At 44.5% G+C, this 17509-nt stretch overlaps 1 protein-coding gene across 1 annotated transcript in view; it reads right to left on the bottom strand.

Moving 5' to 3' along the window:
- The window catches only part of ZNF217 (zinc finger protein 217), a gene marked incomplete at its 3' end in the record, with an annotated part of 31451 nt that extends 22362 nt beyond the window's left edge, over window positions 1-9089 (bottom strand). Inside the window, 2 exon segments of the mRNA XM_077778331.1 lie at window positions 7610-7710; window positions 9047-9089.
- Between the last annotated feature and the right edge of the window lie 8420 nt (window positions 9090-17509).

Genomic DNA, 17509 nt, shown 5'->3' with positions numbered 1-17509 from the left:
CGCCGCAGGTCCTCACTGGAGGCTCCTTCCTGGTCCCCTTCCTGATCCTCCCCGCTCCCTGACCTCCACACTTGGAAGTACCCAAGGCCCATTGCTGGTGCCTTGTCTTCTCTCTCCCTGTTCATTCCCTAGATGATTCCATCCATAGTCCAATGGCTCAAAAGGCCATGTAGATGTTTAAGGCTCCTAAACATATATTTGCCACCCAGACCTCTTCCCTCAACTCTTTTTTTTTTTAAGTTTATTTATTTATTTTGAGAGAATGAGATGGGGAGGGGCACAGAGAGAGAGGAAGGGAGGATCCCAAGCAGGCTCCGCAGTGTCATGTCTCGGAGCCCGATGCAGGGCTTGGATCCATGAACCACGAGCTCATGACGGGACCCAAAGCCGAGAGTCAGATGCTTAACCAACTGAGCCTCCCAAGCGCCCCCTCCCCTCAACTCTTAAAACCTATGTCCAACTGTCTACTCCACCTCCTCTTAGACATCTGCCCATAGCAGCGATCAGTAGATGTGCTCACAACAAATGCACACTGACGTACGTCGTTAAACATGGCACTCAGCTGCCAGGAAGTCCAGTGGGAAGGGGAGTGAGACTGGGGTCTTTAGGTCAGTCACTAGGATCTTGGCTCCGTTTCTTCATCTGTAAAATGGGGATTCTAATGTTTTTTTGTTTGTTTTTGTTTGTTTTTTAATTTATTTCTGAGAGAGAGAGAGAGAGAGAGACAGCGTGAGCAGGGGAGGGTCAGAGAGAGAGGGAGACACAGAATCCAAAGCAGGCTCCAGGCTCTGAGCTGTCAGCACAGAGCCCGATGCGGGGCTCGAACCCACGAACCGTGAGATCATGACCTGAGCTGAAGTCAGACACTTAACCGACTGAGCTCCCCCACCCCCCGGGGGGCCCTGGGGATTCTAACCTCCTCCCTGCCTGCCTCATTGGGCGGTTGGGTTGTTCGGGTCCAACCACAGGCGAGCTCTGTGCTGTCCACCGGCAACAGCATTCTCGTGGATCCTGAGTATCCGCTCCACAAAGGGCTCTCCTCTCCCTGAGTCTACCTGGGACCCTTAGCCTCAGCCTCCCAACAATACTCGTGTGAGTCCTGAGGCCCAAACTTCCGCGGTTTGCTGGGAAGGGCATCCAGAATCCTTGTCTTCCCTTTTCTCCGTTCCCTCCTGTCTCTCCCTCCTGGGTGAGTTAATGGTCTAGCGGTTGTCTGTGTACTTGGTTAGAGATTGCATTTCCTTTTCTTTTCTTTTTTCTTTTTCTTTTTTTTTTTTTTTGTCTGAATCAGACTGTGACCTCCACTAAGAGCAGGGACCTGTCCAGACCCCCACCCAGCAATGCCTCCTGCATTTCTCTGCCTTGGGATGGGCCTTGCGGACCAGGGCACCCATGTTTCAAAGAGATCCTATGCCAAAAGCAGTGCGAGCAGGCCGAGAGGCTAGCTGAGAAGCGCTAACGTTTATTGAATTCTTAATGTGTGTTTTTACACTTTGTAACTCATCTAACCCTTCTCCTGACCCTGTGAGGTAGGGTTTATACTGTCCATTTATTAGACAAAGATCCCGGGCAGAGAGGGATTAAGTAGCTCTCCGAGACCCACAGGCAATAAAAGCAGCTGCCTCCTTTCCTGTGCAGACTCTGGCCAAGTCTTACCCCCACACCCTCCTGGTGCAGCCCCAGGACCTTGAACCATGCCTAGCACATAGTAGATGCTCATTAAATACCGGACAAGAAATAAGTAAATAAATAACTGCGTGCCAGGCACTTTCCATCCATCATCTCATGGCCTCATCCTAGTAACACGATGGCTACTTTTAATCTTGCTTTCAATGCAGAGAGGTCAAAGATGCGTTCAACTGATAGAATGTGCCCAGCGTTGTTTGCCACGAGCCTGGGATACAACTACGAGGAAAGTAAGCTCTACGACAGAGCTACCAATCCAGCAGAAGCACAGACAGTCCCCTCTCTGTCACATCCATCTTCTCAGAAGTCACACTGATCTTTTCAGAAGTCAAGTCTGATTACATCAGGGCCCTGCCTAAAACTCCCATGTCTCTTAGAATAAAAACAAAATCCCTGATAATGTGGCAGGCAGGATTTGGGGCAGGGTGGGGCGGAGAGGTCCACGACAACATTGGATTTTATCCCACCAACACGGGGATGTGACTAGAAAGAAACGCAAGAAAACCTGACCCACTGAACTTCGAGTTAAGTGTTTCTTCCTGGGGAGATTATCCCCTGAAAAGGTGGCATCCTGGTAAAACAAGAAAACGTGGCAAATTGGGGGACACCACAGTCCATTTACTTTCTCTCCTGTGTGGAGGGCACGCTCGGAGAATCAGAGTTGTCCCGGTGTTAGCCATACTCTAACCAATCTTCACCCCTTTAAGTTATCACTGCCTTTTCTTTAACAAGAGGAAACCGAGGCTCAGGGTGGTTAAGTAGCCCGCCTGAGGCCACCCAGCTAACAATTGGTTCCCCCTCCCTCCAGACCGCACTGAGGCCAACGGGCCATTTGAACCCTACGTCAAACCCCAGCTCGGTCACCAACAGAAATCTCACTTCTAAAAATCTCCACTGATGCACATTTCTCGACATCCTATTTCCTCCACGTTCGCCAGTCAGCCGTGCGTGTCTCTGGGGCAGGGTTGAAACATCCTCACCCAGCCTTCCTCCCCACCCCCAATCCTGGAACAACAATATTTCACTCGGTTGCCCCGGGGCGAGCCCCTCCCACCTCGGTCCCTCCCTGTCGTTCTTGATGTACCTGCTTACTCTTGCTCCAAGTCCTCCAGCCTCCCCAGTGCACTCCAGATTGCCTTTGAAGGGAAGAAAGGTCATGCAAATGTACGTCCCAAAGGCAATTAGCCGAGTGCTTTTTTGCACACAGCTGGGAGGCAACAAACATTTGTGAAAATGAAAAATGTCCTAGGGATGCCCGACTGGCTCAGTCGGTTGAGGTTGAGCGTCTGGCTCTTGATTTTGGCTCAGGTCATGATCCCAGGGGCGTGGGATTGAGCCCCATATTGGGCCCCTGGCATGGAACCTGCTTAAGATTCTCTCTCTCTCTCTCTCTCTCTCTCTCTCCCCCCCTCTCACCTCGGTGGTTCAGTTGGTTAGGCATCCAACTTCGGCTTCGGCTTAGGTCATGATCTCACGCTTCATGAGTTCGAGCCCCACATCAGGCTCTGTGCTGACAGCTCAGAGCCTGGAGCCTGCTTCGGATTCTGTGTCTCCCTCTCTCTCTGCCCTTCCCCCTCCCAGCTCGCTCGCTCTCAAAAATAAATAAGCGTTAAAAAAATTAAAATATAATACAAAGATTCTCTCTCTCCCTCTGCCCCACTTGAACTCTCTCTCTCTAAAGTAATTGAAAAAGAAAGGAAGGAAGGAAGGAAGGAAGGAAAGAAAGAAAGAAAGAAAGAAAGAAAGAAAGAAAGAAAGAAAGAAAGAAAGAAAGAAAGAAAGAAAGAAAGAGAGAGAAAGAAAATGTCCTAGACTGGATCTCAACTTTCTATGCCTTCCTTACACGACCCCTCAGAGCTATCAGTCAGCTTTGCGGATCCTATCACCCAGCAGCTCTCCAACACACCCTCGCCTTTCATTCCTCCACCCGTCTTTCCCTCGTGATCTGCATAATAATGTCATAACCTGGCCTCGAGTACCTGTCTTCTTCCCAGCCTAGAACCATTTTCTTCAACACCACAAATAAAACACCCTTCTACTGCCCTGCACATAAATCTCCAATTTACTTAAATAAACCCTACTCGCCTCTCTTAGGATGCAAAACTACACCATGGCCCCAGCCAATCTTTCAGCTGGATTCATTCCATAAATATTTATTGACCACTCCTTTGTCCCGGGCACTGGCTAGGTAGTAATTAAAGAGCGAGGTACAAAACAAATTGGATTGCTGTCCTCATGGAGTTTATATTTCCATCGGAGAAACAGACATTAAACAAATTAAAACAAACAAAAAATAGATAAGCGTATAATTATAGTAACTACCCTGAAGAAATGATCACTCAGGGGCTCAAAGAAGCGTACATAGCGATTGTCATTGCGGCCTTGCTTATAATCGTGACAAATAAGAAACAACCTATAAATTCATCAAGAGGAAAATGATCACAGAGACTATGATATATCCAAATTTAAGAACATAGACAGGGGCGCCTGGGTGGCTCCGTCGGTTAAGCGTCCGAGTTCGCCTCAGGTCATGATCTCACAGTTTGTGAGTTTGAGCCCCGCGTCGGGCTCTGTGCTGACAGCTCCGAGCCTGGAGCTGCTTCGGATTCTGGGTCTCTCTCTCTCTCTCTGCCCCTCCCCTGCTTGTGCTCTGTCTGTCTCTCTCAAAAGTAAATAAACACTAAAGGAAATTTTTCTTGATAAAAAAAAAAGAATAGAGACAGCAGTTAGAAAGAATGAAGTAGTGCTCCATGTGCTCATGTGGCTAAATCACCAAGACATTGTGGAGAAAATAAATAAATGAAGCCACAAAAGTAACACAATAATATATTTTCTAAAGGAAATACATATATACACATATTACATATGTGTATATATGTATACTATCTATAATATACACACATTTATACTGTACACAGATCAGAAATATATAGGCTGATCATTTCACAATATATGCAAATATTGAATCATTATATTGTACAACTGAAACTAATAAGTTATATGCCAATCATGTTTCAATAAGTCAATAAGAAAGAAATACATATGCAAATGCATGAATAAAAGTTGGTTAATTCTCAAATATGGGCAAAGATCCAGGACCTTGCTAGCAACTAAATATTTTAATCTTTTAACACGTCAAACACATTCATATGTGACTTATATAACTAAAAATTAGCTGTCTATTAACATAGAATTCCAAATTATACTAAGTACCTGAGAAATTAAAAATGGAGAATAAAATACTTAGTATTTTCGTATACTGCTATTTATTTTTTTATTTTTAAGTTTTTTAAATTTTTTAAAAATTTCTTTTTCTGCGAGAGAGAGAGACACTGTGAGCAGGGGAGGGTCAGAGAGAGAGGGAGACACAGAATCTGAAGCAGGCTCCAGGCTCTGAGCTGTCAGCACAGAGCCCGACGCGGGGCTCGAACCCACGAACTGCGAGATCATGACCTGAGCCGAAGTCGGACGCTTAACCGAAGGAGCCACCCAGGCGCCCCCATATACTGCTTTTTAATGAACTATTCTCTACTTACCTTTCTCCTTGCTCTGTGCCCACGACCTGTCCCATCTTCATTTGAATCTCCCTAAACCCACATGCCACCTATGTCCAAACGTCAATCTGTAGCCATCCTACCCATCCCCCAGAACCCACTCCAAATGCCCCCATGCTCTTTGTTCAGTCACTCTCTTTGTTCAACGCCTCCTTTATGACATGAGCTGGGCTATGCCTGGCCCTGGATGTTGTCCGAATGGACTACAGTCTTCTCAAAGAAAGGTAAGGCCAGTTTCCTCCAAACCACAGCACTCGGGGAAGCACCCCCAATATTCATTCAGCTCTTCAATTTCATGAAGTAAATATGCTCCCTGGTTCTTCCATTCACTCATTCACGCACTGTCTCAGTCAGCAAATATTAAGACCGACTGTGTACCAGACACTGTTTTAGGTGCTGGGAATATAGCAGGAAAGCAAACCCAGCAAAATGCTGATCCTCATTGAGTTAACACTTAATATTGTAGTGAATTAAGTGATCAGTGCTACGGGGCACCTAGCTGGCTCTGTCGGTGGAGAATGGGACTCTTGATTTCAGGGTTATGAGCTCGAGCCCCACACTGGGTATTCAGATTACTTTAAAATAAAATCTTAGGGCTCCTGGATGGCTCAGTTGGTTAAGCATCTGACTCGTGATTTTGGCTCATGTCATGATCTCATGGTTGGTGGGATCGAGCCCTGCATCCGGCTCTGTGCTGACAGCAGTACAGAGCCTGCTGGAGACTCTCTCTTTCTCTCTCTCTCTACCTCTCTCTGCCCCTCTCCCCTGTTTCAAAATAAATAAATGAACTTTAAAAAAATTTTAATAAAATGTTTAGAAAAGAATTAAATGATTAGTGTTATGGAGGGGAAAAGAGGAACGGGGAAACGGGCCAGAGAGTAGAGGGAGTCGGTGGGGGTAATGTCCAGTAGGCTACGCCTGGAAGACTTCCCAGGTGCAGACGTCTGAGTAAAGATCTGAAAGGGTGACCGTGGGAGCCATGTAGAGTTCTGGGGAGAGAGCAGTCCCAGGTGAGGGATCGGCACGCAAAGACCTTGAAGCAGTATGCCCCGTGGTTCAAGGAAAAGCAAGGAAGCTGGCGTGACGTTGTGGCTGGCATGGAGCAGTGAGAAGACACAAGTCGTAAAATTAGAATGGAGGAGGTTCACACCATTTGGGTGTTGTACAGACAGGCTGTTACTCTGAATGAACCTGAGAGGCCGTGAATAGTATGAACAGAGGAATAACAATCCGGAGGAGGTGTGAAGAGTCTCTTTAAACACACTGCTAAAACCGAGTCCTCTTGAAATAATAATCCAGATAGTCCCCTTTGCTGAAATCACTCAGATATGTAAGCGTGTCCGTATTTTCAGTACAACAGCCCAACAACAGCAACGATGATAGTAACAGTAAGAAGAGCTAAGACGAAGTGTAACAAAAAGGGAGAAATAAAACAATTTATTGAGCCCCTGCTATGAGCCAGAGTCTTAACTCCACACCTCATCTACCCGACCACGGTGTTTCTCATTCTCCTGATAACCTGTATACCGAAATTCATCTGGCAGATAAGGAAATCGTAGCCGTCAGAGGTTAACTCACTCTCTGCCTTACTAACTTCTTTAACTTGCTTGAGATTCTACAACAAGAATGAAGTAGAATTCTAGCCCGAGCAAATTCCAAAGCCCATGCTGACTCATGCCCTTCTATTTGGTACTAAGCGGTTGACTTTGGCCTCAGGAGACAAGAGAATAATAATAGTGACCATTGATAAGTACTTCCTATGGGCCAAGTACATTAGTTGCACCATTTCTGGATACCCAGACGGAGTTGGTACCCGGATCGCCCAGATTAGAAGCCACACCTCCGAGTGGTGAGACGAGGAGCGAGTTAAAGGGCTGAGCTCTTGAAACTGGTGTCCGGGTTCGAACCAAGACCCCGGGCTACCCCAGTATTGCCTTTGCCATCTCCCTGGAGCACTTTTCCCACCCCCCACCCCCCACCCCTGCCTGCTGCCCTTTTACAGATGGAGGTGAGAGTAATCTCTGGCAGGTGTATCTGGAGGAATAAATAAGTCCTCACTAGTAAGATGCTTTGGGGAGAACCTGGCACACAGTGGGCATTCAGTTAGGACAGGCTAGTATCGAAAGGCCATTGCCCGTGGCCACACGGGAGCTCGCCCGCACTCCAGACCAGGTCTGTTCTCGGCCAGTGCAGGGCCCTGCCACGGCGGGTCCTTATTCTGGGTTGGAGCCGAGAAGCAAGAGTGATTCTATGAAATAAGAGTCAGAGCTGGACCCAAGTCTGTCCACTTTAGGAGCTGAGCAGCTCAGCTCATGTCAGCAAGGAGGCCCAATGTAGACACAGCAAGCAGAACTCTGGAAGAAAGATACCTCGATCCAGGTGATTCTCGAGGAAGCTGGGAGCCACCTGCCCTTCAGGGCTCCTTGGACATCTTCTCCGAACCGGAGATCAAGCGAGACCGGAGAGGCACCTGAAGGAGAGAGTCCGAGGTGAGCGGCTACAGGGGTGTGTGTGAGCGCATGAGCCCTCTCCAGCCACACCCTCAAACAGGATGTGCAAGCTGGGGAAAATGCGGGAGAGGAGATTAAGGTCAGAGCCACGTCCCTGGTAGGTACAGGGTGACCAAGAAGTCAAAGGAGTCTAGACTGAAGATTAGACGCCTGACCTGGTGCTTCCTAGTGCGGGGGGCCCAAAGCCAGCTACGCCCCCACTTCACTTCCAGGGGGTGGGCTGCTTCGGCCCAGCAGCTCCCCGAAACGAACATGCAGGTTTTCTCAGAAACCGGAACTGAATCAAACACGGTCCTCAGAGCCAACGTAGACCCAAACCCCGGCTCCCTGCTCAGCTGCTGGGAAACCTCAGCCTCCTGACTCGACTTGCCTGCCTCACCTGTACAATGGGAATGACATCGCCTCCCACTGCACGGGGCCGCTTCGGAAGGCTGCAGGAGCTAATCACAACCCAACCTTAAAACGGTGCCTGGCACGCGGCCATCAGCTCAGTAAACATCAGCCAAAACGACCTTAGTCATTATTGCCTCCAAGTGTCTCCCTGTTCTAAAACAGCCCTTCCGCTTAACGAATCCCTTTGGCTTCTTTGACAACTTTAAAAAAAAAAAAAATGTGGTTAGCACATTTTGTTGACATATTTTTACAAATACCAAGCCCGCTGGTCCTCTTAAAAATATTTTAAGACATTATATTCTGTTCCCACTCGCTTTGAGGAACTACTTCGGAGTCACTGAGTGCAACAAAAACAGCAAGAAAGCAAAGGAGGATAATAAAACCTCTTTCCTGAACTTTTTCCCAAAAAACAAACAAAACAAGAATGTAATGATTCAGATTCTGGGCTTTTNAACACACAAAAATGAGATCATTTCTTTCTCCAAAAAAAAAAAATCTATCCCATAAATTTCTCCAAACCCATATAAATGAATTTTCTACAAGGATTTGTAACTGCCATGTTCTCTTCTTTAAAGAAAATAAGAGTGCTCTGAACAGAAACGAGCCGTTTCTGAAGCAGTTTTTATTTGAAGTCCACAAATAAGGACAACGTGTCCCCAAGGAAACAAAGTAGAATTTGGACGATAAAATGGCTCTGCCCCTAATCCTCGGTTCCCCAAGTGCTGTGAGGCTGCCTGGAGAGGAAGCGCATATGCCGTCCGAAGTCTGCTCGTTTTCAACAGTATTTCTGCAGCATCCACTCGGCCGCATAGAAACAAGTAAGATGCCCAGCTTTTAAAATCAATAAACAAGTAAATAAAGGTAAAGTAGAAGAAACGAGCATGCTGACCGGATCATTCCTACCTTCCTGGGGTGGGTAGACAGCAGAAGCAATGCAGGCGCCCCTCCCCCGCCAGAACGAGGCTTCCCGTCTGGGTGGAAACTATCTCATTACCACATTTTCAACAAGTAGCCCCAGTTTCCTCGTGTAATCAGAGTTAGTCTGTGGTTGTTTGGCAGTCTGCGCATGCCGTGTTGTTAGAGCTATAGAAGATGTGTATTTATTTATTTTGCGATGACCGTATGACAAGCAGAAGCCCGCCTTAGCCAGTGATTTATAAGCGCTCAGAAAGGCACGGTCTTGAAGCATTTTAATAGAGGCGCTCTCAGCCTTTGTAAGTGGAAGTGTAAATTGGTACAGTCTTTTTGTAAACAACTCCGTGAGACAAGTCAAGGGCCTTACAAATGTTCATACATTCGGGTTCGGCAAGAACACTCCTGGAATCAGTCCTAAGGAAACAGCCCTAATAGAGGAAAGGGGAGTTGCGAACAAAGATGTTCATGGCCACAAGGTTTACTATAAGGGGAAGAAAAATACACACATAGTCCCTCCATGCGTGTGGGGAAACACACAAATAAAGAAACGGTTCATCTTCCAAGTTATCCCCGGCTCTTGCCAACAGCCATTTCGACATTGAAAAGCTGTGAAAATATGCCACTGGGAAAAGTTCTAATAGTGAGTGGGAAAATCAAGATGCAAAATCACATTTTTAATAAAATAGGAATCTTATTAGTAAGCAAAAGAGGAAGATACAGGTATATGTAAAATGGTTTAAATTGGTTTTCTTATCAGGGACACTTTAGTATGGACTCGGTATTATGTGATACCAGGAACTTAACGTTAATTCACTAACTGTGATAAAGACATAATGGGTTATTTGAAAAAAAATTGCGTATATATCCTTAGAGGCATATATGAAACACACAGGAAGAGAACGACATGTTAGAATGTGTAATACTTAAACAAATTTTTAAAACAGGAGAATTGAAGCAATGTAGTTAACTTAAACCTGCAAAGCTGGTTGAGGGGTATCATTTTACTATTCTCTCTACCTTTACATACACCACAAAATTTTTATTAAAAATGTTTAAGTGGGGGAGCTCATTCAGTTAAGCGTCTGACTTCAGCTCGGGTCATGATCTCATGGTTCATGGGTTCGAGCCCTGCATCAGGCTCTGTGCCGACGGCTCAGAGCCTGGAGTCGGCTTCAGATTCTGTGTGTCTCTCTCTGCCCCTCCCCCACTCGCATTCTGCCTCTCTCTCAAAATAAATATATAAACATTAAAAAAAAAAGTCTTTAAAACAATTTCAAGGGGTTGTTTTTCCATAACAGGCTATGTATGACCTTTTTTCCTTACCTCCTATTTTTCTGAAATGACTTTTCTATAAAAATAGGATGAGTTGGCACTCCCACAGAGATGTTTTTATTGCTGTGTAATAGTAGTGAGTCCCCAGAAGGCTGTGGTATGCCTGTGTACCTTAACCGAGCTCATAAATGGCCCAAATTCTCTCTCTGGGATAACACCCTTTCATCTAAGACTGTGCTGAAATATGATTGACTGATAAAAAGCCAGCTGCCAGAGACCATTTTAAAGATTAGGAACCATTTAAATACACACACATAACACACACACACACACACACACACACATCACTTCTTGCCTCTTCAATGTTAAGTGGCAAGAGACGCTGGTTTTACTTCCAAAGTTTCATGCAATAATCATGTAAGCATCAAGCAGCACAGAGTTCCACATACCGCCAAGCTGACTCAGAAGGAAGGTTCCACATTCCTTAATTAGCAGCATCAGAAAAGTAGTACTTCCTGCACTGGAGTTTCCCATTTCATCCAGCTACTCACGGGCTCAATATACCCGACGGGTTCTCACAGAGGAGTGCCATGAAGTCTGGAAACAGACAGCATTCTCTAATTTATCTTAGCCATTTCTTTTGCTCTGCTTTATTCTACTTTATTCCTCACACTCTTCATCTCTTGGATCCTAATTTTGGCAGATTGCAAGGGTCCCTGGTAGCATTATGCACGTCCTTCTTTGTCTCCAGACTTCATGGACATGCTGAAGATGCTAAGATCCCAGTTGGGAACAGAATGCATGAACACTTCGGGGCGCCTGGGTGGCTCAGTTGGTTAAGCATCCAACTTCAGCTCAGGTCGTGATCTCACGGTTCGTGGGTTCGAGCCCCGCATCGGGCTCTGTGCTGACAGCTAGCTCAGAGCCTGGAGCCTGCTTCAGATTCTGTGACTCCCTCTCTCTCTGACCCTCCCCTGCTCACTCTGTCTCTCTCTCTCAAAAGTAAATAAAACATTAAAAAATAAAAATGCATGAACACTTCACCCCCTTGAAAATACAGATCTCTTGGTTATTAATAGCCAAAAGATTCAAAGTACTGGACCAAAAGTTTCTTTTTTAGTACTAATTACTTAAATTAAGTTTCTGATTTGTATTAAACTTCTCCTGCACAACCATACAGGACACAAGAGCATGAGGAAGATTTCCAAACAAGATTACACGGTTTTCCAATGTGATACATTTATCATCTTTGAAAAGGCAGCATGGTTGCAACCTTAATTGAAATGTCAAAATTCTCAGGAAACATTCTCCTTGTAAACATTGGATTTAACTATTGTAACAATTATGTACTTTGAACTTCAGAGGTTTTGAAGAAATGTACAATAACCCTAAGCAGGTGACTGACAGATCTGACAGATACTTTTAAAAAAAAATACTATTTGGGAGGAAAAAAATACTATTTGGAAAACATTATTTTTGCCCTTTGAGGGATCCTAAAAGGCTGTTCTATGATGCAGTTTTCCATTTTTCCCTTTCAGTCTTCTCCTTTTTTAAAAAAATTTAAAAATGTTTTATTTATTTCTAGGAGAGAGAGAGAGACAGCGTGAGCAGGGGAGGGTCAGAGAGAGAGGGAGTCACAGACTGAAACAGGCTCCAGGCTCTGAGCTGGCAGTCAGCACAGAGCCCGACGCGGGGCTCGAACCCACGAACTGTGAGATCATGACCTGAGCCAAAGTCGGACGCTTAACCAACTGAGCCACCCAGGTGCCCCCAGTCTTCTCTTTCTTAACCTATGTCTTTTCAAAGAATTCTTCTCCTCTTTGACCACCAGGTTGATAGATTTATATTTGCTTTCTAATTAAGTACCTTACCTGTAAGAGAATAGACAAGAAAAGCCCATAGTCTTACACCCCAGGAGAGAGGAAATGTTTGCCTCGGTGGAGATCCCTCAGGTATCTAAGAGGGAGCAAAGAAGTTCCACTAAAGTTCTTCTAAAGGCGTCTTCTGGCATTTGAGAACATCTGATGCTGTTTTGTGGAGCAGACCGATCCCTGATTAGATCTCTTAGGAACGAAAGCCTTCCCTTCTGATCCCCAGAGAGTAATGAATTCCTTGTAATACTACATGATAATTATGATGAGAAATACAGTTTAAAATTAACGTACTTTAAATAACAATTATGTCAAGTTGAATCCAGAGCCAAATTAAATCGACTTTGGCCTTTTGGTGTTCTTGGGTCATGTGAGAGCTGGGTTTGACTTTATCCCTGACTCAGTTTCCCCACTCCCTGCTTATATCACAGGACATTGTAAGGGACATAAAAAGTGCCCCGTGACTGTGGTATTGTCTTTTTGGAGACCTAAAGATGTGACATACATTTTTTTTCTTGAAAATAAATATTCTAGGGGCACCTGGCTGGCTCAGTTGGAAAGACAGGAAACTCTTGATCTCAGGGTTGTGAGTCTGAGCCCCATATTGGGTGTAGAGATCACTTAAAAACGAAATCTCTAACAAAAGAAAAAAGAAAACAAAGCTGATACAAACAGTACCTCGTAAAACATGACCCTGAACCCAAGAAGCTGAGTCTTCTTTCACTTTCAAAGAAGTTGAGATTGAAATAAAAATTATTTTTATTCATATTTGGGAGACAGTATTCATATGGAAGTGAGAATTTTGCTCATGAAAAAAATGATGTGAATTCACTCTAAAAAATTTTGTCTCCTTCCATTTCCACGCCTTAGAAAATAATCTCTATCCCCTCCTCATTTTTCCAAACTATCAAAGATTTTTATGGCTTTCTTAGTTTCCAAGTATGGTACAAAACATTCTAAATATATCAGAGAAACACTGGAATTTTAACCTGTAATCATTTAAAGTTTCTACTTTGACCACAAGGCACGCACCATCGACAGTATATTCTATTGTATTCTGTTTACATAGAATCCAGATGAATGGCGCCCACCTGGAGCTCCTCAATGGACTGACAATAATCTTAGAAAACGTGTAATGGTTTGGGTACAGCCACTGCGACCTCATCATCTAGCTGGGGCCACTGCTGGGGCCACGGTCTGTTAGATAGGACCTTCAAGCCCTGCTGGCCTTCTTGATATTTCTTGGCCTATCAGTGGATCATTAGTTGGAATATTTCCTTAGTCATAGAGACTGGCTGTTGGTCGGGATGTTGTCAGTAGGAACTACGGTTGAAGATAACAGAATGGTTATTTAGACATGAATGTGGAGAAAAAATCCACCTCTTTCTTCTTGGGGCCTCAAGCTTGTTTCGTTATTCTCTGATTCTTGAACTTTTCGTGCTTCTTAAGAGCAGAGATCTGATTTATTTTTTAATGTTTTATATATTTCTGAGAGAGAGAGACAGAGAGAGAGAGAGGCAGCGTGAGCAGGGGAGGGCCAGAGAGAGAGGGAGACACAGAATCAGAAGCAGGCTCCTGGCTCTGAACTGTCAGCACAGAGTCCGATGCGAGGCTTGAACTCCCCAACTGGGAGATCATGACCGGAGCCGAAGTTGGACGTTCAGCCGACTGAGCCACCCCGGCGCCCCATGATTTCTTTTTTAAGCTTTCCTGTGACATTCGAATGTTTAAGTCTTTTGAAAATATTTACATTTTCCAACCAGCTAGCAAAACAATCTATATCTTCTATAGTTCTTAAGATTGGGAAAATAAGAGAAAGCTAGAGAGTTGGCAAACAAGTGTATAATAATCTGGCAAGGACATTCTTGAGCAAGACTATATGGGTTTGAGCCTATTGGAACATTTGAAAGCAATTAAAATGGGAGTTTTTTTCCCCTCAAATTTCTTTTTGTCCTTTTTACTTTCAGCACACAGAGGCATACAGCTGAAAAATAACATGACAAGTATAAATGAATTATCAAGACGATCAAGCCAAGAAGCAACTGCCAGAGGTCTTTATGGACTATTGGATGGAATGTCAATCGTTCACATTTAAGTTTATTGAGGGGTCAAGACCAGCCCTTTAAGAAAAACTGATCACCTCCCTGGTATTCAAATTTCTATTTATTGACCTGACACTGAACATCCTGTACCATCTTCCAAACTGTGGGGAAAGACACTAAAAAGAGGTCTATGATTAAACTCTATATAAATGTGGGTTGAACACATGTAAACAGAATATAGTAGAAGCCACAGGAGATGAATCAGAGTTCTTCAAGATACCTCCACAATGAGCTAAAAGAAGACCCTTAGGCCTATGCACCTGCCTTATTTTAAATACGATCCCTTTCAAAGTTTACAATATCTCTTAGGAAAGATTACAGGGTATATACTCTACTATGCAGTAGACAAGTCCTTAAAAATATCTGTTTATTGTAGAAAATTTGAAAACTGTAGGAAATACCCCTAATGCTAATACCAAACGCTCAGAAACAGCCACATTTCCTGTGTTGATGTGTTTCCCTGCACCTTGTTATTTTTATTCATTCATTCATTCCTTCCTTTATTTTCCTTGCACCTTTTTTTTAAGTGCATCATTTTTTAAAAATGCGCCATTTTTTTTTTAAATGGCATACTACTTGGTAGTATCCTGCTTTTCTTCATTTGATGGTTCACAGTAATGGTTTTTTCTCACGTGTTAAAAATAATGTCAGATTCTCAAATCACGTCTTGTTTTCTTTCTCTTTTGAAGTCTACAAAATACGAATGCTGTACAGACCCCCATCCTGCTCACCCACCCACCTTCCACACACAACTCCTCCTGGTCAGGCAGGATGGTGCAGAATCTNCACGTTGTAAAGGAAAAGCAAATTGAGAGGGTAATTGTCTCCTTAAAAAAAAAAAAAAAATCTTAGCTCTGGTCTTGGTGACTTGGAGGGAGGGCCCGGGGAGGCTAGAGAACCAAGCAGGACGGGTTTCTCTGTGTACCCTTTGTGCTTCCTGAATTTGATATCAGAAGAGGGTATTAACCTCTTTTAAAAATACAGACGTACATTCTTTAAGTACAGATGTCTGACTTGCAGTCTGATCAAGCTCATTAAAGAAGAAAGATCCCACCTCTGTCTCCCAAGGCTCCTCACCTCCTTGTCTCACTTTCCACTTTGGAATCAAACTGCACTAAAAACAGAACACTGCTCCGTTTGGACCATGAGCAAACCGTCAGAGAAGCCTCCACGGTGCCTTCCAAAGCAGATTACGTCACCACATAAAATAGAGAAGGGTGATTTATGAAAGGAATCTCCATGGCATTTATACTTTGTCTGTTTCCAGCCTGTTTCAGGCTTCTTGGGCCACGCCCGCCCTCGAAGCTGGTGAATGGGCTCCTGGAGGAGGAACCAGGGTCCGATTTGCTGCAGCCCAGAGTGAGATGCAGGTGAGGGCCGCCTGAGGCTCCTTCCGGGCACCTGCCTGCGGATGTGCTCCCCCCACTCCTCCCCACCCCGCCGTGGGGGGCTGATGGAGACATTTTCTGAAGTATTTACTTAGACGCATTTCCTCCTGAGTCAGTATGGACTTTGCTCATCCCATTTCCTTGAAATAGTTCCACCTTACATGGGTGAGCAATTCCATGGGAGCACAGCTTCTCCCAGAGCACACCGTGGATAGTAGGTATTTACAGAGATGTAACACACACACACACACACACACACACACACACACACCATATTTGAGCTTCTCTTCCAAACGGACCACAGGTTCTTCTGGCTTATAGTAAACATTGCAAGATTTGTAATTTGATACATAGCCTGAGACTCTACTGCAGNTTATTCTAATCAGACTGTGTTTATCTGGCTTGGAGAACCAGCCAGGGACCCAGGTCGTGAAGAGCCCAACCAGCCAACACACCAGACTCAAGTGACAAAAAGTCTGATTGCCCAAGAATGACCTGAGGCGAGTCCCGTGTTCGCCTTCCACGTTCTAGAAATCGTTTTTAATGGGTTTGGGATTCTTTCACACTAAGCACTTTTGGCTTGAACTGTCCTGGTGCCTTGTGATGAAGTTGTGTTTTGAACTGCGGTGAAAGTCGGGATTTTTCTCTTCCTCCTCTTCCCTTCCCCCGCCCCCCTCCTGCTTTAAAAACAAGATAAGCCCGGATGCAAATAGAGTTCACTGCGACCACCACCTTTCTGGTTCTCAGCCTTATTTCTCTTATTGCAGAGCCTGCCTGCACCCATTATGCGCTATTTGCATACCTTTAACATTAGAAACATTTATTCCAGTAATGAGTCATTTGAGAACATCTTCTGGGTGTACAGCTCAGAAGCTGGATTCAACAGCACTAACGCTGGAAGAATGGATGCCTTCTGTCTTAAAAACCTCAGGACTGTTTGTGTGTAGAGAGACACGGAAAGAGAGCGTTTCTGTCTTGTTTTTGTTTGTTCAACTTAAAGAGTGAAATGTGCTCAAATACATTAAAGATAATATTTGAGATCTATTTAGCTATATGCTTCATACCCTAACACATTATTCTGTATGAATGAGAACCTCTCATTCTGTGGGGAGAGAAATGGCAGCCTCTCAAAGAAGAGGTACTTTAAATATTTTTTTTCCAGCTCCATTGAGATATAATGGATACGTTACATTGTGTAAGTTTAAGGTGCATAACCTGCTGATCTGACGTATTATATTTTGAAAGATTTTTTTAAATGGAAAAAAAAAAAGGAGAGAGAGAGAGAAAGACAACCCCGCTGCTTTTCTCAGAGAGAACAGGAAGCCTGAAGGAGGAAGTATGTGACAGTTTATTTTTCAACAAGCACACATTATCAAGTGAATGAAATCCTCCTGGAAGATATAAAAAAAAAAAAAAGAAGAAGATTGGAAGGTGGCTGTGTTCAGGTCGCACAAAAAGCCTTTCTCGATATTTAGAAGCTTTTTTCAAAGCTAAGTTACTAATGAAAGCCAATTATTGCACTTTTCCAAAAGGAAACACTGAGTCATTCATGAAATGATCTAAGATTTCGAAACTTGCTTACACCATTTTTTTCTCTCTCTCTCCTCCTTTCCTACCTGTGCCAAAAAGCAGGCTCAGAAAAGCCAACCAGTAAGTGTGGCCTGAATCCAGGGAGCAGGCCAAGTTCGCGAAGAATGGAGTGATTTGACAAAGACTTGTGATGCCGCTGAGGGTTCCTGTCTCACCAGAAAGTGCCTGCTAGCCTTCCCCGGGGACCAGAGTGGAGGGGCCTCCGGCCCCCCCCCCCCCCCCCACCCC

Source organism: Crocuta crocuta, unplaced genomic scaffold, assembly GCF_008692635.1.
Source record: "Crocuta crocuta isolate KB4526 unplaced genomic scaffold, BGI_CrCroc_1.0 scaffold27, whole genome shotgun sequence".
NCBI lineage: Eukaryota > Metazoa > Chordata > Mammalia > Carnivora > Hyaenidae > Crocuta > Crocuta crocuta.
Note: the sequence above shows the minus strand (reverse complement) of the source record. Positions and strands in the feature narration are given on the sequence as shown.